The 27,104-nt window shown below is 32.7% G+C and overlaps 1 protein-coding gene across 1 annotated transcript in view; it reads left to right on the plus strand.

Moving 5' to 3' along the window:
• The first annotated feature begins 3,220 nt into the window (after positions 1 to 3,220).
• Positions 3,221 to 27,104, plus strand: part of LOC105213273 (homeobox protein 5) — an 84,752-nt gene continuing 60,868 nt past the window's right edge. The window contains exon 1 of the mRNA XM_054235005.1: positions 3,221 to 3,650. The gene's annotated coding sequence lies outside the window, so the exon portion shown is untranslated. The remainder of the gene's footprint in view (positions 3,651 to 27,104) is intronic.

Here is a 27,104-nt window from a genome sequence, read left to right on the forward strand (position 1 = left end):
ATTTGATGTTTCTGACGTTTTTCGTTAGTAAGTTAACGCATTTTTAGTGATTTTCAACCTAACCTTTGTATGGGAGGTGGGCGTGGTTATTATCCAATTTCAAATATTTTCATGGTGTGTACTAGGGTACGTAAGGGGACCGCCAGTGACTCGACTTCATCCGAATGTCTGCGAAAAGTTCTAGTCAATGTCCGACTAAATGATCAAATTACTCACACTAGATGATGAAATTTCACATTTCACCATGAATATGCATATGTATTATTTTTTTATTCCACTTTAGCTCTTTGATTTCTACAAATACGATTTTGTGCTAAATCTTCTAACAATAATAACTAAAATTATAACATTTAATTAGCACCTCCGTCCAATGACGTAGTATTTAAAGGGACACATATAATACATACATATGTATGTTCCTAATGTTTCTGTTCTTAAAATAAAGGGAATTGTAAAATTTAAAATATCACGGGTTTGAAGTGTTTTTTTTTTTTTGGAGTCCAAATGTTGAAATTATTATGTGCCACTGATGTACGATAAAAGCTTCAGCTGTATTCATTGCCGCTAAGGTTTTTATGAGTCGTTTGTTAAAAGCTCACTCTTCTTGGCTCATTCGAGATTTCTTGGCCAAAAATAATGCCGTAACGATGTCCCAACTTCCCTATTGGCCTGGCATGATTCCGTGTGACTTTTCCTATTTCCAAAGGAGAAGCATACGAGAGCTGAAAGAGCCAAGACTATCCCAAAAATCTAGTTTGAGAGGTATTTCGACTATTGGAAGAAGTACTGCCATAAGTGCATAACACGTCCACATTTGATGGACTATTTTAAAGTTCGAATTATGGAAGGCAATTCGTATGTAATTTGACTTCTATTGTCAATTCAAGAGTTCGAGTTATGGAGAACTTCAGGAAGTTTGAGTTGTGGAGGGAAATTTGTATGAAATTTGACACTTAAGCGCTATTGCCAATTCAAAAGTTCGAGTTATGGAGATCTTCGATGTATAGCAGCTCGAGTTATGGAAGTTAAACTGTAATTACTTTTGAAAAAAAAAAAACATTACCGGTTTATGTTTTCAATTAAAACAAGTAAGGAAAGGCTAAGTTCGGGTGCAACCGAACATTTTATACTCTCGCAATTTTTTTAGAGATTTACCTACATTTTCGGTGAAAAATTACCCTTAGGCACTGAGTCCTTCATGATTGATATCAGGGGCCTTGAAAAGTCATGGTCCGATTTTGACAATTTTTCCACAAGTGATGTCACAGCTCAAATACAGTATTTGTGTAAAGTTTTATTTCGCTATCTTTATCGGTTCCTTATGTATATATGTATTATAAAGTGAACGAATCAGAAGGATTCAAAATTGAGTTATATGGGAAGTAGGCGTAGTTTTGATTTCGCCCATATTCCACCAGTGTCATCAGAGTGTCAAGAAAATATTATATACCGAATTTCATTGAAATCTGTTGAGTAGTTCTTGAGATATGGTTTTTGACCCATAAGTGGGCGACGCCACGCCCATTTTCCATTTTGTAAAAAAAAATCTCAGCGCAGCCTCCTTCTGTCATTTCTTATGTAAAATTTGGTGTTTCTGACGTTTCTCGTTAGTGAGTTAACGCACTTTTAGTCATTTTCAACCTAACCTTTGTATGGGAGGTGGGCGTGGTTATTATCCGATTTCTTTCATTTTTGGACTGTATAAGGAAACGGCTAAAATAAACGACTGCAGAAAGTTTGGTTTATATAGCTTTATTGGTTTGCAAGATATATACAAAAAACCTATTTGGGGGCGGGGTCAAGCCCACTTTTCCAAAAAAATTACATTCAAATGTGCCCCTCCCTAATGCGATCCTATGTTCCAAATTTTATTTTCATAACTTTATTTATGGCTTAGTTAGAGAGCTATATGTGTTTTTGGTTATCGCCATTTTGTGGGCGTGCCAGTGGTCCCATTCCGCACATCTTCGAATTAAACCTTCTTATGATGCCAAGGAACACGTGTTCCAAGTTTCATTAAGATATCTAAATTTTTACTCAAGTTACAGCTTGCACGGACGGACAGACGGACAGACGGACGGACGGACATACAGACATCCGGATTTGAACTTTACTCGTCACCCTGATCACTTTGGTATATATAATCTTATATCTAACTCGTTTAGTTTTAGAACTTACAAACAACCGTTATGTGGACCAAACTATAATACTCTCTTAGCAACTTTTGTTGCAAGAGTAAAACAAAGACATTTCATTAAAATTATTTAATTTTGAAAAGTTATTTTAAAACTATATAATTATAAGTAAAGACATAAGAACAATATTTACACATGCTCATATTTATACATTTATTTTCTAAAAAATCTGGTATTTACTTTGGTATTTAGTTTTTAAATAATAAAAAAGGTGTTTTTAATAACATTTTACAATTTTCGAATTTGAAAAACTCGCCATTTTTTACCAAGTTACTGGTGCTCTTGTTGCCAAAACTTGTTTCAGCCGATTGAATCAAAAAACTTTAATGAGTAGTTAGTTAAACAGGTGAGGAAATGAGTAAAAACGTTTGAGTAAAGATGTACTGAGTCACTGAGTGACTTACTAAGCTAATATAGTAGGTAATAACTGCTGAGAGCAAGCAAAACAAAAACAAACTCAAATTTGAGTTACCAACATTTGCTGTGACATCATAGCCAAAACAAATGCTCTCACCGATTTGGTTAGACGAATAATTCTAGCCAACTGACAGTCGTGCCAATTAGAACAGCTGATACCAAGAGGGTACACAGGAGAAACCCACGAATAATATGCTACAAATATGTAAATATATACCATAAAATCACATATGTATATTTGAAGTACTCATAAATATTGTTAGCCCACTTTATTGAGTCACTTTTCACAGCGCTTACCTCAGTCAACACCTCTGTTCATACCGCAGCTCACAGCAAATAACTCACAACAAGAATCGCTCACAGGCGCTCTGCCGCTCCGCTCCATGTTGTTAACTTGCTTGCATTTGACCAAAGCGAAAAAAACAACAACCACAACAACAACACAAGCAACTAAGCAACCGCACATCAGCGGGGTCTGACTCCAGCAGCGGCAAATCGCAAACGTTCCATATTGTCGCCACTTCAAATGTGAAGTGACGTTCGCAGCGAATGGTTGGTTGACTTGCTTGCTATTAGTTCGTGTCACAAAAAGCAACAAAAAAAAAACCAAAATACAAGTGTAGTGTGTAAAAGTCAAGCCAAAGTGTGAAAAGCAAGAAACAATAAATAATAAGTAAAACAAAATCTGAAACATTCGCTGTGCAGCTTTTATTATTTTTGTTTTTATTGTAATGCATGTGACATTCTGGAAAGGAAAACGCGGCGCGTGTAACTCCAAGTAGCTTTCATATTTGTAATTGTTGTTACTGTGGCACTATGTTGACACGCACAGGAAGCAAAGCAGAACTGAAGTGCAGTGATTTTTGAAAAATATTTGAAAATTTTTATACATACTTTACGAAGCAGCAGAATTCGTGGTAGTGCTTTTGTGGTGACAGTGCATAAAATTTGAACAGAAAATCGTGTGGAGTAGTCGGCTTGTGAGTGACGTTTAGAATATTGTATGCGCGTACACTGCAGTATTTCTATGGTGATAATGTGAGTTAGCGTTTAACTTGGTGGAGAAAATATTTTTGAATATATTGTTTGTGTTTATTGAAGTGTGAAAAAAAGTTATAACAAGAAGTAAAAAATAAAACAAAAATAAAAATAATGAAAAATGCAATAAAAAATAAAAATAAAATAGACAAAAAAATAATATTGAAAGATAAAATAATAGAATAAAATATATAAATAAATAATTCAAATATATTTTATAACCACTGTTGTTGACTGTGTTGGTATATATATGAAGAAGGCATGTTTTTGAACAAAATATATTTATTTAATTTATGTAATTTTTGTTTTAGTAATACACAAACAAACACCAATATACGAAAATTAGTACAGTCGAAACTCTCTATAACGAATTCCAAGGGACAGGATTTTCGCTATATAGAAAAGTAAAACAATATTGTTCCTTTTAACATTTAACACAGTGTTCTTATCATTTCTTCGCAATTAACGAAAACTTCGTTATAGAGAGTTTCGACTGTATATTAAAAATTTAAATTTTTATAATTATTTCACGTGATATAAAGTATTTATCAAATACGCTAATTGCCCTTTAGACTTTTTTTACAAAAAAGTGTTGATCTCTTGCACTAAATAATTTATACAAAAAAAAAAAATAAAATAATTTTAATTTATTAAGATTATTTATTTTTTTTTATTTCAGAATGATGAAAGAAACAACTTCCTTAATTAATGTATAAAATAATTCCATTAGTTATATAAATTATATCTTATACAGAAAATGAAGATAAAAAATTTACCTTTTTATTTAAAGGAAATATGATTTTTTAATAAAAAAAAATTTACAGAGAAAATTTGATTGTTTCTTAAAAATACTTTTTTCATTGAAAAAAAAAAAAATTTTCCTATTATTGTATTTTTTGTGAAGTTAAACTATTTTATTTGCATATTTTCGCATTTTTTTAGTATTAAAAATTAATTTTATTTTTTAATAGATATTATAGAGATTTTATTTATACATTTTCGGTTTTTTATCGGTTTAAAATAACTATATTTTCATAGTAATAAAAATTAATTACGATTTTTTTTTAAATGTTCCACAAATATTTTTATTTTGTTTTTAGTATCTAAACATTATATTTTTTCCCAAACAAATAAAAGTTATTTATTTGTGTTGTTGTGTTAGACATTTTTGGATTTTTTTTTATTTTACTTGAAATTGTGAAACTATATTTTTAAAGAAATAAAAATTAATTGTTTTTTTTTTTTAATATTTTCCGCATATATATATTTTTTTAATATGTAAAGATTTTATTTTTAGCCAAATTATTGATTTTCCTTTTTTAAATGTTTTTTTTTTATAATTTCTACTAGCTTATTATTTTGTTTAAAAATTATTTACTTTTTTAAATTAAAAGTATTTTTGTTAATTTTTTGTCACTTTATTTAAATAATTTCTTTTAAATTGTATGAAAATTTGTTAATTTTTATAATTGATTTCTTAAACTATTTCTTTTTTGTAAAATGCACATAAATAATTTACACCAAACAAATAGTTTAAATAATTGCTTATATATTTTTTTTTTGATTAAAGAGTGTTAAAAAAATAGTTGAAACTTTTGCAACTTAAAAAATGCGTATTTTAGTACTATTAGCTATTGTTTTAACTTAAATAAAGGCGATTTTTTTTTAAATATTTTTTAAACGATAAAAACAAATTAAAAAATTAAATATATTATATAAATAAAAAATTACAAAAAATTTGGATTTTAGTTTCAATAAATATATTTTTGTTTAAACAAAAACAAATTAATGAAAAATCAATTTTCAAAACATAATATTTTCGAAAAGATAATACGACTTCTTTCTGAGTAAAAGTAAATATCCATCTAGTTTTATATGAATTGTTAAAAAGTATTTTTTTCAAAGATTACTAAAAACCGATCGCTAATTGAATTCTACTTCCTCTTCTTTCTATTTAATTTCATTATTTATAATGAATGCATTTAGCGCTCCACTGCTATTTATCATAATGTATTAACCTACAAATGTTTGTGCAAATTTTATTACATCGAATTTCGTATTTTTGGCATTCCCACTTTCACTTATTTTGATTTGCATTTCGTCTTTCTTCTGCCATTGTGAAATTCTCAATTTACATTGTAATTACATACAACATCTTCGCTTATCTGAGTAGGCTGATAAGCGCCAAACCCACTGTGCCCGGCAGCTGCTAGCTGCCCGCTTTCAACTGCAGCTTATCGCCAATTGGCGTGTAGGTACATTCTGCGGGTTATTTATTATTCTTATTCTTTTTTCTGCCCTCCCCTCCTCCTCCCATCGCACAAATATTTGCGTTGTTTATTTGTTGATACAAGTCTCGCAATCGCGTACCTTAACAATAAATTCTGCTTATACTCATATTTGTATTTATATACTCGTATGTATGTATGTAAACAGTGTTATGTATTTAACTGCAAATTTATATACTCGCTTAATAATTAAGTTAAATACTCGTAAATAAGAATATACGTTGGAAATTTGCAAACGATAGCTGCTCAAAGGGCGTCTCAGTACCTCGCACATAATAATAAAAATAATAATAAAGTGACAGTTACAAAAAAATAATTAATAACAACAAGAAATATGTACAACAACAGTGTGAAAAGTGAAAAGGCGATAGTCGCATTCGTGTTTTATTATTGAGTGAGTGTAGATTTATTTGAAACTTCATACGTATTCAAGTGCAATTCAAAGTCGATCGGCAGCTTGTTGCTTGTTGTTTTTAGCTTTTAATCTTAATTTTTACAAACGACCTTTACAACAAAACGAAAAACGAAAAAAGAAAAACAAAAGGAAAACACAACAAATTCTTATCTGCTAAAGTTGCCTGCGGTGAACACCTTTTGGCCTTTTACCAGAGCACACGATTACAACTCAGTCAAAGGTATTCGTGTGTATTCGGTATTGTTGTAATGTTAATGGATTATGTGATAAAAAAAACAGCAAAATGCTTAAAACCGAAAACAAAAATATGAAAAGCACATTAATACTCCGCTCAAAACTGGATTTTGGCATGTTTAATACTCAACACTACATGCTGTGGTGGATTATGGAGCATTAATGACGTGAGCCGATTACAATTCTATCGCCAATTAACAAGTAAATATGAAACACTAAGCAAACTTTGAAATTATTTGTTGTTTGAAAATATATTGGTTTCAAATGTGAACAGGTATAATATTGCGAATTCTTAGAACTTAATAAGAATTATATTGAAAAGCTTGACTTAAGCAGAAAATTTATTAATCGTATATAGATAATTGGGTTTTCTATATTTTTGTTGGATAAATTGCAACGATACGAGAAATCTTGGAAAAAAATTTTATTCGACAACAACTACGGTCTTGTAATGGCAGCCAATTGACGCTAAAAACACCAAAATTTTTTTATATTCTTAAATATCGACCTTGACAGGGCGACAATTTGATATAACTGTATCCATAAATTATCAGGTTATTGCAGACCGCTGTTTTAACTTTGGTTAAATTTTAATATCTTCAAGAGGACGAAAGTCCATTTTTTCAAGAATCTTTTTAAGGTCTAATGACAGTAAGTAGCATTAGTAGCATTCTGCTTTATTGATCTCTCATTGGTACTATTTATTATGTGTCAACATCTCCTCACCAACAGATACCAGATAGATAATCTCTAAACCTGAAACCCCCATCAGAACAGATCTTAGTACTCAGGGTCTAGTTTGTCCATTGATTCACTCCATATTAGAGAGGCAAAATAATTAGAAAAAAATATAGTTAATACGGGTTTCTTACTTATCACTGATTAAACCTATTTTGTAGCTCGTAAGCATTCTTATTTAAAAGTCAAGGTCATATTTAAAAGGATTCTCTGCGAAACAATAAGAGAGAGAGCATCAATGGAATTCTTATAGATTTACTTTTTAACATACTCGTATATCTCTTTATATTCTTTGCAGCTCTCATACTAACCTGTCTTTCGGATTACAATAAATCACAAACCCACATACAGATATTGTAGGTATATGTCAATTGAACACGGTTTCCATTAGCAATTTGTTTTCCCCAACTTGTTTGCATAAGAAAAACACAAATTCCTACAATTTGACTAATTTGAGTTTTCGCGGTGTAGGCGTTTCGATGGCGCATGCTCAGGACTTAATGAACGATTCAAAGGTTCGTGCTTTGTTGAAGCAATATTAGTATGGAAAATATAGTAGAAAAACTATAAAAAGTATTGCCTGTATCTATATGTGTAAATCTAATACCATACGCTAGAATTAATTTAGTATGACAGACTGAAGGCTAGGGATTTGGCTTTGTTGGTTACTTCGCTTACACACCTTAAAAAATGTACGCATATGTAATTTCCTTTGAAAACTACTGCGGTATTTGTTCATTTTTCGCGAGTTCAAAAGTCGACCTTGGCTTGAGTGAATAATGCTAAACTGTGTTAGCCATGGTAGCTATTAATGAATTAGTTTATTACAGCTATTTGTATATTCCTCAGTAAAATGTTTCATAATCAAAAGAAAACGTGAGTAGAAAATCCGTACTCATCTCTCGATTATTAAAGGAGTTCTTTGGTAGCATTTTATATTTTACTTTAGGTCTTTACTAAACCCAACAAAAGACATTCAGAGTATTATTAAAAGATAGTGTCAAACCATTATACTTCTTGATTCTAATTAGATCATTGATCATTGTCCATGTTTCTTTATCTTTTATTTATAATATACCTACATATGTATGTTAGTACGGGAACGATAAAGAGAGAGATTTTAGATTCCTAACTCAGTCCTAACTAGCGTTTATAGGTCGGCCTGAATCTACATATTTTGGATTTCAAGACAAACACTGGTTTTGGAGCAACCGGGTCTAAGATAGGAACATTTCCTAAGATTTTGAAGCTATCTCGACCCTCGCGTAATTTCGTTCTGGATACTGTAGCAAATTAAACTTATACTTATCCAGACTAGACCCCGACATATAAAATACTTGCCCTGCATGTAAAGAGTTCTTGCACAACTCTAACCACCTCTTTGCATGCCCAACGAATCCGACTCAGCAAGCACCCCTCTACCTATGGTCCGATCCTGTTGAATAGGCTCGTATCTTGGGCCTCCTTCAACACATTTGTTATGTTTTTTTTTTTTACTGACTATAAAGAAGTCGAAGCGAGCGACACTTATCTACAAATATAATGTCTACTACCAACTGTCATTACCAACTTTTATTTGCAATAAGGGAACATTAAGAGGTTCTCAATCGTGGCTTGGGACTAAAACATTAAGGGGGATTAGCTGATTACTTTTTTATTGGAACTTAAGAGAAAATTATTCGAATAACCTGAAAACCGATTATTCGAATATCCGGTTTGTAACCGTTTCGTTCTACTGCGACTATTCGAATAGTTGCTCTGCTACGAATATTTAAATAAATGAAGATTGTTTGAAATCCAAGCAGCATTTGATTTTTTTCTTGTTTTAAATTTGAGAATAAGAAAATTAATGAACTCGTACTATTCGAATGGTCGACAATGAACCGATTCGGATAGTCGAAAATGGGCGACTAATCGAATAGTCGACGACTTACGACTATCCGGATACTGCAACCCGAATATTATTGTAACGGATTTCCAAAATCAATCGGAAAGTCACTATTTAATGGCTTTACACTTACTTTATTTCTAATTCAAAGAACTTAACACTTTATTACTTCAACTTTACAACTCTAACTTATAACTCGTTTACACTTTACTCGACAACTCTCTTATTAGATCTGTGTCTTTCTGCCAGTCCGGCAGATCTTATATAGTCGATTGTTGGCAATACATCGCCACTCGAACATTCAAACAACTACCAATATCGATGTCTGTATAAATCAAGCAAGTTATCGATTTCGATTGTCGATTCTAGTTTGTTCTGGTATCATATTATTCGAATAATGCCCTATTATCTTAATCCGGTTATTCGATTATCTAAAATATGAAATTCTTCCCAGTCCTCTTTAAACCTGGTCAAAGCCTTTCAATATTCTTAAAGCTTCGAATATATTATACTAATTTTCATTTACTCTAACTGCTTCTTCACCGGAAAAAGATGCATATACAGCCATTTTATGACTTTGTCGAGCATTTCACTTAAAACCCCTAACAGATTGCACTGCACCTACTGACACAAATAATAATGAGCCAAGGGATGTGCTTTACTTCACTTTTCTTTGTGCGCTTTTTATGGCTTTGGGGGTATTTGTTTCTTTTTATTGCTTTTCATATTTAAAAATTAAACTGAAACTTGTGCTTCTCACAATTCGCTTTGTTTACTTTTCATTTCAAACAAAATCAGCTGATATTACAGTTGGTGATGTGCGATTATTCTCGAGCAAAGTTGCGACTTACATAAGCTTATTTATGAATTTTATAAATTATTTTAATAAATATAATGTCATTAAGCCGTATTTCCGGTTTTGTGATTTTTTCATATAAAATATATGAAGATATATGTAAAATAAGTAACTGTAATAAAAACAGCACTTGACTAAATGATATACACCCACAATAAAAAGTCTACCTACATGCAATAAATTTTTTCAACTATTATATGCCATAAAATAAATATGTAATTATGTGTGGATGTATGTGTATATTAACACTTTTGAATGCACCAAGTCATATGCATAGCTGGCTTTATTAATTTGCTCTTCGTTTTTTTTTCAATTTTTTTACTCACAAGTGTAGGTGCTGTCATTTCGCTTAAATTACATGCATTAAGCAAGCAAGCAAACAACAAACATTGCATATATAAGTCTCCGCAGAGTCGCAAAATGACATTTCTTTGCTGTTGTTAGTGTTTTTGCGCGCAGTGTTTGGTGGCGTTATGCCGCTGGCTGTGGTGTTGGGTAATTACGCGCCTGGTAAATGATTGGCTAGCATGCGAATTTATTGTCTACCATAATTTATTTAATGGAACTACACGTACAATATATCCGGACATAAGCTAGCTAACAAACTTAGATAAATAAAAAGATATATATGTATATAGTATACCTTCATTTAAATATTATATGTATCCAAAGCGAATTTGTCGCATTTTTCCAAAAATATTATCTTTTTTGCTTATCTATCGGCTGTAATTATTTAGCAATTGCGCCAAGCGGAGTTGCATATGTGCAAACACACACATAGTTCAAACATACAGGTGTATGTATGGTAAGCATGAGTGTGTTGAGTGCGCTTAGCGGCTTTGGCGTATTTATCGGCGCGTAGGCGCAGTAATAATTTGGTTTTATCTTATCGAAAAATAATTGTTTGTGAATAAATATGCGTTCCTATCATAAAATTTTCACCTGACGCAATATGTTTGACTAATTTGAGCAACAACAACATATTTAGGCCAGGAGGAAATTTGGTAACATGCAAAACAAAGAAAGAAAACACTGTCAACATTTAAGTGTACTTGAATGTATATATGTATACATTAGGGTGATTCACAATTTTCATGGTATGACTATTTTATATCCAAAAACCAACTTTCATAAAAATATAAAAAAATTTCCAATAATGTTTTCTGATTAAAATTTAGAACTTTGAAATATTGATGATGATATTGGTTTTTGTTGGGCTATAATCCAATTGGGTCTTACAACAATTAGGTCCTAATGAAAGTTTGCTTGAAGATCATTCTTTGGAGCCATACAGCAGAAACAATCTTCGAAGATCGAACTTTTTTCCACTTTTTTCCCTTCTCTCTAAATCAACTCCACAACTTTAAGTTAAATAGATAATCTTGCAATGATTCGAAAGTACGATCGGATGAGTCTTGTATATAACCATGCGATGGCACTACCAAATATTCTTATAGTACATGACGTTCAAAAGTCGTCCATTGATTCCGATATAGGAAACTTTTAGACAGTAGTAGGCGATGAAATATATAAATATGGTAGTTGGATAAGTTGATAGAATAATTCAAAGACTAGCATAGATGAACCATTCCAAAGTTAAGTGAACACGTCTGATTCAGGTCAGGTTTATATAGACCGAGTTTATAAAACGTATCCTGGAAGATATTGATTAATTATCTTCTAACGTCTAATTATGGGCGGAACACTCAGAAAACTTAAAATATTAATTATAACATCAGCAACGGTCATGAATTGGGAATCGGTCGGGCAATAATACTCGTATTAATGTTGTTTTAATGAACGGTTCCAACAAATTTCGGTTAGATAGATACAAATGTGGATCATGATCATTCCGAGGATAGTGAAAAAGTTAGAATACGACTTCAATAGCATTGCCTTTTCCACAAACTACAACTCTAAATATTATTTAGAAAGTATATGTTCCTGTGATCCAATAACTTTCCAAGAAGAGATAAACCGATTTGTAGTCAATGCCAAGCCAATGATGATGAGAATGAACTGAAGTAATAATTTTCCTAATCCATCACATGAAAATGTATATCTTTTAACTATGAAATAAATAAATTCCAAGAAAATTAGTTTGAAGGCAAAGGATTTTCTTGGGTGTGTTTTCTGAAATATATATACATATAGTGAATATGAGCACATGCTAATGTCTAGTGGCATGCAACACGCAATAAAACGTCATGCCACATTTTTAGCCACGCTTACGACGCCACTGTGGCTAACCGAAGGAGCAACATATAATTTCCACCACCCAGCTATATACCTATATATACTTATATACCGCTAAAATTATGAATATACATGCATTAAGCATTTATATAAACTATATAGTAAATACACGCGCCAGCACTCCTGTGCCAAGAGCGACATTCAGTCAACCTGGCCAAATGGTGTGAGATTTCACTACTTTGTTGAAATTAGTGCAGGTTGTAGTTAAGTGGAAATTGTAAGTAGTAACTCTAGGGAAATTTCCATGTACTTTCTGTATAAATACATGTTATCGTGTTTATAAGTTTGCTGCCACGCGACTTTTAATGTTTAATCGATAATTGTTGCATGCCGGTAAGGTGAGAAAGTTGCACTGAAGTACAGAAAATATATACATACGAGTATATACGGGTATTCGGAAGTTTCATTTCATTATGGAGAAATGTTTTGTTTGCTTGACAAGTTTAATTTAGAACTTACAAGTAAGTAAAAACCATTAATAATGGTTCCAGCTCTTCCTTGAATGGGCTTACTGAGCACTCACACTCAACTTCGTCTGCTTTCGTTAAAGCACGAACTACTGTTACCAATATGAGAGTTCCCCTTCGAATGAAATAAGGTTTTTTTTGTTTTTTACCAGTATAACTATATTAAAAAAATATTAAAAGATATGGCAAGGCTGACAATCTTGTAATATATTCTAGGGAAGCCATAGAACATGGCGTTTTTGAGTTTGCTTTCTAACTACTTTTAGATAGACGGACACTAAGCTAGCTCCATAAATTGGCAACAATGTGAACAAGCAGTTTCTGAGGATCTGTGCTCATGTTCTCTGGATCGGTCAAAACATCAGATTTAAGATGCTTCTTCCTTCAACAACCTTTTTGAAATTCGGAAACAATGTTACAGCGAATTTCGAAAATGTATGAAGTCTTTTTCGAAATCGAAAAATTTAAAAAATCATCTTTAACTTCTAATTGAACTTAGTTCTTCTAATTACTGAAGATAAAGTGACGTAAACTCCAATATTATACGCTCTGTTATGTATTTGAAAATCTAAAATTGGATTTTCGTGTAAAAACTACAACAAACATGAATACATACAAATGTGACAGGAATAACTGTTCGATTTCCTCTATTTTGGAATTTGCTTTCAAAAATTGGTAAGTTCTCAGCATTGTGTCTTCACTTTAAAGGTAACGTCATATCAGTATTTCATATGTAAGCCCACACATGCAAACATACAAAAAGGGCATATGAGTACCTCCACTATTGTTTACTTTTAGCTATTTCCGGTATAGCATTAGATACATACAGTCACAAGCACTTTGTGTGCCGAGTTACAGGTTTCTTAACAAGAAGTACGAGCATAGAATTTATTTGCCTTTTTGAAGAACAAAGTAAATTCATTCATAATTGAAGATAGACACCACCGTAAACGTGACAAGGCTACAGCGATTGGCAAATAGATTTATCTAGTTGTATATTTAGTACTTAGAAAAGCAATATACAACCATAACTACTATAAGTAGTTATCCAATGCTTTAGCTGGGTAATGACTTGTTTGGTTGACAAGTGTTATCACTTTGGCGTCTTTACTTATATTTAAAATCTTGTTAATAACTTATATGTGTAGTAAATGAAGTGTCTTTCTAATTTTTCGTTTTTACTTTGTCTCACAATTGAACATTTGCATTGCTAATTACTTTGCAGCGGATTTGCATAACACGCATTACTAACAACAAGTGCAACTACGGCGGAAAAATATATTTGAGTTTGAAGCTTGTCATTTTGTGTAATCATTGACTCAACTCATTATATATAATAGCACAATTTGCGCTGGTATTGCGTAAAATGCGAGAAATCTATACTACTGATTGGTCAATATAATTAAAAAAATTAACTGATTATAAAATACCTTACTAGCATTCGGAGGATCCTGAGATTATACATGTACCGGTCAAAGCAAAATCTAATATCAAAATCTGTCAACATAAAACTGCTTACAAAACTTTGGAACCGTTATGCTTTCCTTGGCTTTTATTCGAACTTCTTATTTCAAACTTCAAAGCAAGAATGAATGAAGAAATCTTTGTTTAGAATTGCTTATATAGTCGGGAATACAAAACTGTATGAAACTAGTTCTCAATATCTAATCGATTTATAACGTTGCATCTCGAGAAAATATTTACCTCAATTTCTATAGTTTTCAAAAGTCTTAAGGTCTGTTTCGAAAGAAAATATACTGCCAACAATATCGTCCATACCAAACTGGAAGCAACCAGACTGTAAACGGTAAACTAGAAGCAGATGTAGGGTACTTAAGTTTCTCAGGCTATAGTTTGGGATCATGGGAACACCTAAATATATTAAAAGGAATTCTCATTGCTTGGCTTTATTACAAAGATTAAAGACGCACTCACTCACTGAACTTTGTGAACATCATTCATCATTGTAAATATCCTGAGACTAAAATTCAAGTTCACTCCGATGGTTTCATAGTTATATTAGGATAGACATAATGAGAACCTTATAAACTGACTACTTCTTCTTTAATATTAAACTTCGATAGAAACTATAAATATTCCAATTATAAAGACGCACGGTTCCTAACTGTTCTGACAGCCTTTTTAACTGAGCAAACAAAGAAATCAAAGCTTAAATTTATTAAAAGAATCAGTTGAGAATTACAGTATACTATGAACGAAAACAACGAAAATTAATAATAAATATATCACTTGATTTCACACATTCATATAACTGTTCAGTTATGTCGAACATCAATAGCATATTGGCAAGCAGTACATACTTCAAAATTTTATGTATAAATTGACAGTTTCAATATAACCGCGAAATGACACTGACAGCTGCCGCAAGTCATGCGTCGACTACAAATGTCAATTTTAAATGTTACTTTTAATCATAACGAATTTGTGCTGCTACGCCAGAAACCGGCAGTTTAACCTTCGGATTTTTTTCATACACAACAGACGCGCTAACAAATTGAACAACAACAGCAACAATAGAAACATTGGCGGTTGTAAATATACATACATCTACTATGTATGAATTAATAAATAAAACCTCAGACTTACTAATGCTAAAAGTGAGCTCTTACACATAAGACATATAGCAAATGATAGTTAGAATGCGTTGAAAGCAAACTCGGAATGTTGGAAGTGAGAGAATGGACAATAATATGCGTAAGCGTGTGGGGAGAACTTGAAAAATGAAATAAGAACTTATTAAGTGGCAAATAATTGCATAGAAAATTTTAATGGCATTACAAAAACAACAATAAAGTGTATATAATATACAAATTTATAAATGAAAAATCAGCTTGAGCATGACATCACCCGCCTGCTACAGCTAATGGGGTGGCCGCATTGTTTGTTGTAGTAGTTATTGTGTGTGTGGAGCTTAGAAAGCGAAACAGCTGCTTAGAAATTTTTTTCATGTAGCGTTTTTTAAGCTTTTGTATTTTCTTTATTCCAAGCAGGTATGGCGGCGCTTTCAAGCACGCCATTTAAATACAAACTCTCGTATTATATTTGCATTAGAAAGAACTCTTATTGAACTCGTTACTTTTATTTCATTTTGATGAATTTCTTTTTAATAAGCTTATTTATAATGTGCTGTTACCAAAACAAAACGGATGAGTCAAGTTGTTGTCTTCGATTTGCCAATCATATCTTCACTTTACTTGGGCTAAGCTCTCATAATATACGAAATTTACATTTGAAAGCAACAACGCAATAGGCCAGTAGAGTTCAATACAAAATATTATGCGGTAAAGTACAATCACTTGTTATTCTCTCTTTTCGATTATGCTTGCCTACGTGACTTATGCCAGTTGCTTGTTCGATTCGTAAATGTTCGTTTAGGGAATAAAGGCAGTTTTTTAATATATAATATTATCAACAATACTTAATCTCTTGATATTCTATATATATTTGATGTAACAGTATTTTTGGTTTATACAAATTGCTTGTTCGATTCTTCACTCCGCTAGTATATTTATCGTTTTACAGTAGCTTCTATAAATTATATACGATTATGAAGTGGATTTTTTAATGAGTTTCTCGATTATCGACTCACATTTCGCTGATTGTTCGTGAATTCTTGGCCAAAGACAATACCGTAAAGATATCCCAGCCTTCATATTCGCCAGACAAGACTTCGTGTGACTCTTCCCTATTTAAAAAAAAAAAATAACGGGATCCTTAAGAAATCGCTGAAAGAAAGCGAAGAAAATCGAGTTTGAGAAGTGTTTCGAAGATTGGAAGAAACGCGGATATAAGAGCACATATCTATTTTTGAAGGCATTAATGTAGACGAATGAATAAATAGATTTTTCAAAAAACGAAAATTCCATTATTTTTTGAATAAACTTCGCAAAGCATTTCGCAGTTGAAATATAAGTACCGTTATACGAAGTTGGTCAGGAAATGGGATGTTGATAACAGTGAAGCATTTCTCATTTAATGATCTCAATTGAGATGGCTTGAACTCCAAGGAAAATATTTCCTCGATCCTGGATCTAGTCTAAATATCTTAAACTCCTTTCATTTATCTAGGACTTGTGGACTGTTAATACTCGTCATGGAGTCTAGTTTTGAGCCTAATATTATGTGGTATACTCGTAAAATAAAGATATCACACAAACATTGTAAAATCTATCAGATCTAATAAATGCTTGTAGCATTTGACTTTGCGGTTTCGCGCACTCACTCACATATCTCCATCCACCGTCATTGGTAATTTGAAGCGGCAACGAAACCACCGCAAATTGAACACGTTAAAATACCGCAAATATCAGACATCCAGCCAAACAGTCAACTAGTCAACCAGAGAACCAACGAACTGTGTACACATTCCCAAACGGCCCCAATGATCGCTTAGTGCGCGGCGTCCGCTCCACGCTTCAGCGGTAAGCGAGTAGGAAGCTGTGGTAAACGTGCCACATGGAAATATGTAGGTGAAATTGCCACAAGCTAACAATTAATAATGAGCACGTCGCTGCCATGACGCCCCTTAAACGCTGCCGCGCCACTACAACTCACGGTGGCCATTCAAACAGATCGTTAGCATAATGAGTTAATTAACTCGTACTTAGGCACCTTTAACATTACCGTTCACCACTTTTGAGTTCTTTTTTTCCTACGTCGAATAGCGGTTAATGCGCAATAAGCTAATCAATAGTGTTGGTTAACGCTGCTGCCACTGGCGTGTGTTAATGTGGAAGGTTTAAAATTACCGTGATTTTATGGGTATATTACAAGCATTTGCATGCGTGTGTGTGTGTGACGAGTGTCTCGCGTTTGACAGCAGCCATAGTAGCTGTCAATTAAATTGATTACAAGTTACAGTGTAAAAAACGCTTTTAACGGCATTTAATACGCTGCGTAAGCGCAGTTATCACATTACAGTTCTTTCTCATTTTCATTTCCAACGATAATAAATCGATTAATGTGCGCTTTATCATTAGAAAATAATAATAAACAATTTCGACTTTTTTCCGCTTGCAATTTAGTTGTAATCGCTGAAGCGGAAAACGAGTCGAATGCACAGGCAATTTCAAGACTCATTACTTTCAGAGAAATGCAAATTGAATGAAACTTGACAATTGACGGCAGTATTGCGCTATAAAGTGGTGTATGGTATTATGTGTCATAAGTCAATATAGTTTTTTAAATACAGTGGAATCACCATAACTCATCAAAAAATTTCGAGTTAGAGAGACTTCGAGTTTTAGAAATTTTCCTAATTTTCCTATCCCATCCCTGTGTTACATGATTTATGCAATCCATAAGTGTAATATCATATTTTTAGTTCGCCTCCATACGATATAGAGGGACTCTTTTAAAATTCTGACTCGATAGTAAAATTTTAAATTTTGTATTATGCCCTGGTCGAAAAGTTCGATTTATGGAAGGAAATTTGTATGAAATTTCACTTCTATTGCCATTAAGAGTTCGAGTTATGGAGAACTTCGAGTTATAGCAGAAATTTGATTTCTAAACGCTATTGCCAATTCAAAAGTTCGAGTTATGGCGATCTTCGACTTATGGAAGTTCCACTGTATTTAATGTTGTTCATTTGTGATTTTTTTAAGATATCGTTTCAATCTGTATCCTTCCAAAAAAGTTACAATAGGAACATTATTTTTCCAACTAAAAACTAAAAATTGTATCATAGTCCCACTAACTGAAACTTTTATATTAAAGAAAAATTAATTAAACGAAACATTTATTATAATTTTTTTTTTTTTTTGATTTTTCAATATTCGGACGAAATAAAAAAAAATGTTTAAGCTGATTTAATCAGAGCATCTAGCAATTTCAATTGGAAGACAATTAATTCGAGCTCTTCTTCTTCTTGACTGGCGTAGAAATCGCTTAAGCTGCTATATCCTTTTGGCAGTTTGGCGCCAATTGGTAATACCAAGTGAAGACAGGTCCTTCTCCACCTGATCCTTCCATCGGAGTGGAGGTCTCCCTCTTCCTCGGCTTCCACCAGCGGGTACTGCATCGAAAACTTTCAGAGCTGGGGCACTTTCGTCCATTCGAACAACATGACCTAGCCAGCATAGCCGCTGTCTTTTTATTCGCTGAACTATGTCAATGTCGTCGAACAACATTCGAGCAAAGCATATATTTTTCGGATGTATGAAAATTATTAATATTAATGACTTCGTATTAAATGTTTATAAAGAAGATGATGGGGTTCTGATCATTGAATAACATTGTTATTAATATTTATTTTTGTTAGGAGTAGTCATATATCGGTAGTGCATATGACAGAAAGTTTAAAAAGTGATCCCGTTAGTGGCAAAATATAAAATAACTGGGAAGCCATAGACGAACTACTACTTACTACCATGCATCAGCTGTCCAGTTGAGATTGATTACAGAGCGCTTCTCATGAATGAAAACATTGAGGCTCCATCGAAGAATTAGAAGAAAGCTCGGGTTAAAAACCATCAAATGTCGTTTTCGCCATATCTTTAGTATGACTGCAAACAAAGAACAATGGAACATGCTTCCAAAAAAATAACATTTATTTTAAGCCTTACTTAAGGTCCAGTCTCAAATAAAAGAAAAAATATATTTTTAAACGACAGCTATTTGATATAAAAAGTAGTCACTGGTGACAACTGAAAATGACAAACTACTCTAACCATCTTTTGCCCATTGTTTATGGCTTTTTAACTCAAGGTTAGTCGACGTTAGGTAGTTGTAAAAAATGTGCGGTTTACAGTTTCACGGCTCCATATGCGGCAACAATTCTTCGTGTTTGAACGTTCAAATTTATGTGGAACTCAAAAGTATACAAAAGAAACGCGCTTGCTGGACACACAATTATGTTTTAGTTTCTTTCTTCTTTGCTGTTCGTTTGCAATCTGAGCCTTAAAGGTAAATGAGAACAATGCATTTTGTGTTGCATACAAAACTCGAGTTCTTGAGTTGGTCACTTTGCAAAGTTTTATTTATGTTTATTTGCTCTGTAACACTCTGTTATTTATTTATTCATTGCAATTTTTCGCTTTGTTTGTTGGACTTTGTTGAAGCGACTTGAAAATGCATAGCAACATATTGAATGCATGCGATTGTGTAATAGAAAATGTCAATGTTTGCGAGACCCCAATAGTGGCTCAAGCATGACAATGTCATCGCACTGCGGATTAATTGTCGGAGGCTGGGGTTTAGCAGACGTTTTACCATTCGAGCTGGGATTGGTTTAAATATATATATATCGTAGCATATATATATATCGTATATATTCGTAGCATCGTGAAGACAGTTCAGCTCTGAGCTCATGATTTTATATGGAGGATCCCAAATCGTAACCCCTTTTCTGATATGAAAGTTTTTATAAAAACAGATATTACTGGGCCAAATGGCTGACATTTTCAGCTTTATAGAATTTTTTTTATTCTTTTGTCGAGTTTTGATAGGGTTGCCTTCTAAGATATAAATATAGATAAGTTATCTTTTGGAAGCTAGAAAAATTAATTTTTAATCACTTTAAAATAAAAAAAGATTTAAAACAGCTTCTTGTAAATGGAAAACTATCCCCTAAAATATCTATATTCGCATTCAATACTATAAAATGGGCACCAAACCAAAGGTATGTCTAGATTGAATAAAATTTTAATAATAGTTTCCAGAAGTTTATCGCTGAAGCTGAAAACCGTCTAAGGGTTACCTTGAAATTTACAAATTTTAGTAAAGTTCCGGTTCTGTCTCAAGTGTCTGATATACATACGTATATTAATACTCAGAACAAGAATCGATATATTTTAATCTTAAAGCATTAAATATATATATTAAACTCTCTATAAATTCATTTTACAGTCTTAAAGTCATTTCTCATTCACTCTCACTTAACTAATACTGTCAAGCTTACTTGCTGCACTGCATAAGTAATCACCCTGAAGCACTCCTATAAATTTTGCTGTGAATTGTAAACTTTCACTTGCGAACTATTCTTTATTGCTACTTGTCTGCAATTCTTCACATATTGGCTCATGTTTAAAATATTTTGTTGTATAAAAATAAATACAAATTTAACTGTCACTTAAGTAGTGGCTGTCACTGATAAAACTCATTCAATTAGTTTTGGTCTAACGATAAGCGACAATCAGCAATCAGAAGTACCTGTTCGGAGTGCCAGTTGAGTGTTGGTCGCGTTGCCAACATGCGTCAATAATAAATTTATGGACAAGCAATGCATTTTGCTGTTTGTTACGCGTTGTCATTGACAATTGTTTGTGACGTCTATAGATATCAGTTGGGTCTTAATTTTAAGTATTAAAATCATATAAAACAATAAGGCTGTAAAAGTCTTATGTGTAAAATTACTTCAGTAATGTTGTTCTATCTAAAATAGTTTGAGAGTCATCTGATGAATATTGACAGTTGTCAATTTGGACAGTTTTTACATAAGAAATTGTATTAAGCACTAACTATCGCAAATTAAATACATCATTTCCAATATAATTTAACATACATAACGTTCTGAAATTTTTACTGGGTTAATTATATGGCATAACCTATATTTTCAATATATTTTAGGCTTATTAGTATGACGTAAGAAAGATGGATTGTTAAGAGGAGGAGTTTTTGGAGTAGATTTGACATAGTTTAGGACATCATAAACGAAAGTAGATCGGACTTTGTTTACATATACTATGACAATCTGACAGTTTGTTACGTTTGGTACGTTCCTGATCTCAAGTTCTATCATTCTAAGCTCAATTCCTTATAATATCCTTATATAATTTCATCATATTTCTGCCTAATTCATATTCAGAACAGACCATCTTCAAGAAGGAAGTGGTCTTACAGCAAAGTTATTCGCATAAAAACCAATCTAAAAAGAGCCAAGTGTTCTAGCACAAACAAAGACCTGATCATTTCCTCAGAGACCGCAGTTCAAACGAGTGTTGAATTATTAATGAGTACAGTAAATATGAGTGATTAGTCGATAGCTTTTATAAATAATAACAAAATCCTGTTTTTATGCATCAATACAACAATAACAACGACTTCATTAAAAACTAAACATTATCTTCCATTAATATGCCTATAACGATCAACTCATTAAAAGTTGTAGAACAACTAACTGACACAGGAACGCGACGACGACGACAAATGACTACGACACAGCAACAACAACAACACGCGTGAATAAATATTTGTTTTCAATTTGTGTCGCTGTCATTCCACCTTCCAACAATGCAATCGTGTGGGCCAATGCTAATGACTAATTAAGAATGCAATAAATGCACGTACAAATTAAAACAATGTGAGAGGGGAGCAAAGACAAGTTAGTAAATACATATTTATAATGCAGAGAGTTATTAAATGCACGAATATCAAATAGTTTGTGGACGAGAACTCATTTTATGGTGGTAGACTGATTAAAAATTCAGAATCCAGGAAATGGTTTTACCATGAAATGACTTGTTCGACATTCAACTATACTCACTATACAAAAACGGTGTTAGATGACCGATTGACAAGTGTTATCCGAGAAATTCTTTGGTCACTTTCTTCTTCTTCTTAGTTTGCTTTCGCCTGCTTATAAAAAATGTCTATTGTTCCGTCATAAGTACAATCAATACAATATCGCGAAATATTGAACTCATAGAAAATTTTTTGGTAGTAAACGACTACGTTTTTTTTTTCAAAAGATGATGTAGGCAGTATTCTTTGCCAGTTCGAATAAGCAATGTGGAATCACTGTAAACTGTTCTCAGTTACACTAATCCGCTAGGAAATGATCTTAGATCGATCATTGATATCAAGAATTAGAGATAATTCAACTTCTAAACGACATTAATAACCTTAAATTGATCAAAAGCACAAAAGTCATTAAAAATACATGTACAGTCGGCAATAATAAAGTACCTTAACCTACAAATCATGTGAAAAATGTACTTTTCTACAATCGAATCAGACAAATTTGGACAACACCCACGAGCATTTGAACTCAATGAAACACAAATGTCAGCGCTGACGGTCAATGGTTGCTCAGCGTTCAACAATAAGTGCTGAATAAAAATGCTTTTACAGCCTACATCGGGTAGAAATATTCAATTGCGGCTGCTATAATTCCAAACCAGTCAAATATCGTTTTTTTTTATCACGGCAAAGAAATCGATTTCGCTCGATTGCACGACTTCCACACCGCCAATTAAATTGTCGATTTTTGGCGTTGCTTTTTAAAGTGTCAATTAAGCGCAGTTCACTAAATTGCAAACTTAATTATTTCTTTGTTCTCATTGTAATTATTGTGTTTATTGTTTGTGGCTTTTTTACATTTTTTCGATTGTTTCATTTACTTTAGTTTCACAACTCTTTAATGACTCTGTTACGTAGTTTCTACAACATCTCTCTCCGCTTCTTATAGTCTACGCTCAAACACTTGAGGCGAACTGTCATTCAAGCCTCTTTTTTTTGGAGCCGGTTCATATAATTTACGAGCTACTTGACCCAGCGCTTTAGCCTGCGCGTTTGGTAGGCTCGTATTTTATATATACTTTTCGTTTATTCTATTTATTTATCTTGGTTGCTTAAGCATTTAGTTGTCTGGTCTTGACCGTAACAAGCCGCAGACACAAGGTGGTCTTGCCAAATTTTGCCGAGTTTTTTAGACAATCTTTTGTTTTTTTCTGTTGTAGTTTATTGCTAATATTTAGCTCATTTTGACTCGCTTTGGTCATCGATTACAGTTAGACATCAAATTTTGGTTAAGGTGTACTAAATTCCAGCGCGATTATGAAAGAAATCATTTGCAAGATTGGATCATTTACGAAAATAGCATGACACTTCATCAATTTAAAGTGATTGGTGCAAAGAGTTAGCAATAACAAATTTAGTAAAATATTTAAAAGAGATGGCTAAATCTCTTTCGACATAAAATAATCGATATTTTTTCGATGCAAGAAGGTTTCAAATCTGCCCGGTAGGAAGGTAGCTCTGTTTGGTTTTAGCTCATTCTCATTGTGAATTTGATTTGGTTCCAATCATGCTTTGTATACTGTTTTCAGACTTTCGCATAGTCTCCGTGAGCTTCCAAAAAATCTGCCTATAATTTCTTTATCCAAAAGGTATTTTTATAAAAATCTAAGCCAATAAAACTGCGAATTCTCGATATTCAACGATCGTGTGGTTATTTAGATCGAAGACTAATTTTGGTTTGTTGATCACGGAAATTCACGGATCCCGAAATTCATCACTTACAACTGACTTCGACATATCGTATTTCACGTCACATTTAAAGTTCAAAAACATGGTAACAAGTTAGTTTGGGGTCACAGTCTCGAAATCTGTTTTTTTTATAGCAAAGGCTTTCAGATTTCTGTTAACCAGTCTTATCCTATTATAGATGATATGAAATTTCATTGTTTCAATAGGGCCTGACTCCTTGGAACAGCTATAAGAATCGAGAAAGTTCTCTATTCAGATAAATTAAAGAACTGGTCTCTAGTTTAGTCCGGATTCGGACAGACGCTCTTTCTTCAACGTGTTGATTTTTGGTTTCCAACTGACCTGGGAACCATTTGGGACATACATAATTGATATTTGTGAATGTGTTTACATTGATCTCTGATTTGACAGCTAACCCTCTTGGAAAAAGGGTCCTTTCCTTTGGTTCCTAATAATCTCTGTAACGGCTATGTCTCATTCAAGCATTTTGACATCAATTTTGTAGATACAGCTAAACCTCTTTTGAGTCTATCTGACGAACTCAATTTTCGACAGTGACACGACAACTAAATACAATTGTTTTACATTATCCCCTAACCTCTACCAATCTAACCCATTATAACGGGTATTTCCCACACTATTCTCTCTTGACATTTTCGATCACACCGAGTTCACTGCCTCACTAATTTTCCACAACAACTCTCAAGCATAAAAACAAAAATATTTCGATAAAAAGCTTCTGCTGCTGCTCACTTCAGTTCAGCGTTGGTATCATTGCCCTTTCGTTACACTACGCAATTGAGCTTTTGTGTGCAAAATGAAAGCGAAACTGATGGCTTGCAATAAACTATTTCCATTCAACTTTGACGCGCTTGAATGCCAAACGAAACATTTCAACTGCCACCCACACAAGGCAAAGCGAAAAAAATATACAACAACAATAATAACAGCAAAGAAAATTTCGAAGTCAACTGATGCCGCACAATAAAGATTCGACGAGACAATGACGCTATAACCGATCATACATACACGCCAGCGACAATAGATCGTGGCTGTGGGGGCACACATGACTACACACATAACGATCATTACGGTTGTGATATTTGTGGGCTTGTGTTGTTGTGTGTGCGACTTTTTGCAGGCACTGCATATGCGCGCGCTGATCTTCAGTGATCTTTGCAATAGAGTCGTGTTTCAGCTGGTGGCAATTTGTGCGCTCACACACATGCATACATACCGATTTAATTTCATTAAACCGACACGAGTGAGAATTTGGAATTATATATTGTATTGAATATATGCCAGCAAAGGCGCAAATAAAAGCATCGCGCTGCAAAAAAATGAAAAGCTTACAAAAATTTCTTAAGCGCACATTTTTTATTTACATTTGCGGGTGTGGGAGTGCGGCTCTGAGTCCGAGTGTCGAAATTCGTTTCAGTCGCTTCATTTTCAGTCTCAATTCTACAATACGGTGTGACGGTATACGAAATACTAACGACGCCGACGACGTCGACGAATTTCAACGAAAATTTATTGTGTTTACGCGAATTTGTATGGCAATAACGACAAGTGCATAAAACTTGAATAACGAAAACAGCGGTGAAAATAAAAAAAAAAACCGAAATAATAAAAAAAATAAACGAAATTAATATAAAAAGTAAACAGAAGTGAAAACGATTTGGAAAATGTGTAAAAGTGTTAAATGAAATTTATTTAAGCGATTTAAATAAATTGTTATTATCTGCTTTCATAAACAAGTTCAATAAAGACAGCGTATTCGTGTGGGATTACACAGAAAACTGCTGGGGGACGTCAACTAAAGAAACATATGAAAGTATGTGTAGTAAAAAGATAAACTAAAAATTACAAATTACAATAATATATGAATATGTACAAACAAGTAGTTCAATAAAACAAACAAGTTTGTTATTTTATATTTACATTGAATAAAACATGGTGGGACAGAAGCTTTTTTCAGTTTTCAAACATTGGTAAAAACTATGGCACAATAATGTATATCTATCTACAGATAAGTGAGATAAAAACCGGATTTTTACACTGAACTACTAAAAGAACACAAAGAAAATGTTTAAATATTTAAGAAATTGCATAACTTTAATCTGATCCTTTCTTATATTGATAAAGCTGCAGGCGGTAGAACAATATTCAATGCTGTCATTAAAAGTATTTTGTGAAGGAAATTTATGACATTCAATTGAAACTCCTTAAATTCAGTGATTCAAAAAATAAATGAAATCTTAAAATTTTAAAAATAATAGTATAATGATATCCTATATTCACGAGACATGACTCGCACTGACTTTTTCCACTAATTATGGCAATATTAAAGGGCCGAAGTGTCACAAGCATAGTTGGCATCAAGGGCGCATCGCTGAATGAACTAATGACTATCCCAAAATCGAATTTGAGAAATGTTTAGACAATTAGAAGAAGTGTTGGCATAAGTACATAATATCGAATGTGACCATTTTAAAGGCACATTAATGTGGGCGAATGAAAACATATTTTACTTCAAAAATCTAAAATTCCCGGTATTTTTTGAACAGAACTCATATTTTAAGAGTTCAAGAATGAGTTTCACAATATTCTGGAAACCACATGTTTGGTTTCTTATAACTAAAATATCTGCTCTATTTGAAAATATTTTTAAATCTCTTAAACATCCCTGAAATACCTTTCTAATTCGGTACCAATATTGTAAATTTTATTTGAGATAGTTTTTAGTTAAAAATTGATAACCCTTCTCTAAAATATCTCATAGGGAAATCTTTAATAGATCTATTTAGATTAATGTTCATTTTGTACTATTATAAAAATTTAATGAAATTAACAAAACAATTCATTCAATTCAATAACCAATTGTAAATCTTCCTAAACCTCTTTAATTAGATATCCTGAATATCTATTTTATAGAATTATATTCTTGAAACAGTTGGCAGCCCGCTTTTAAAAAAACGCTATTAATTCCTCTTCAATTTCTATCGTTTACTCTATCTAATAATTTTGTTTTACTTAAACAATCTAAAAATGATTGAAAATGGTTCAACTTTCATCATATTTGC

This window comes from Zeugodacus cucurbitae, chromosome 6, assembly GCF_028554725.1.
Source record: "Zeugodacus cucurbitae isolate PBARC_wt_2022May chromosome 6, idZeuCucr1.2, whole genome shotgun sequence".
Taxonomy (NCBI): Eukaryota; Metazoa; Arthropoda; class Insecta; order Diptera; family Tephritidae; genus Zeugodacus; species Zeugodacus cucurbitae.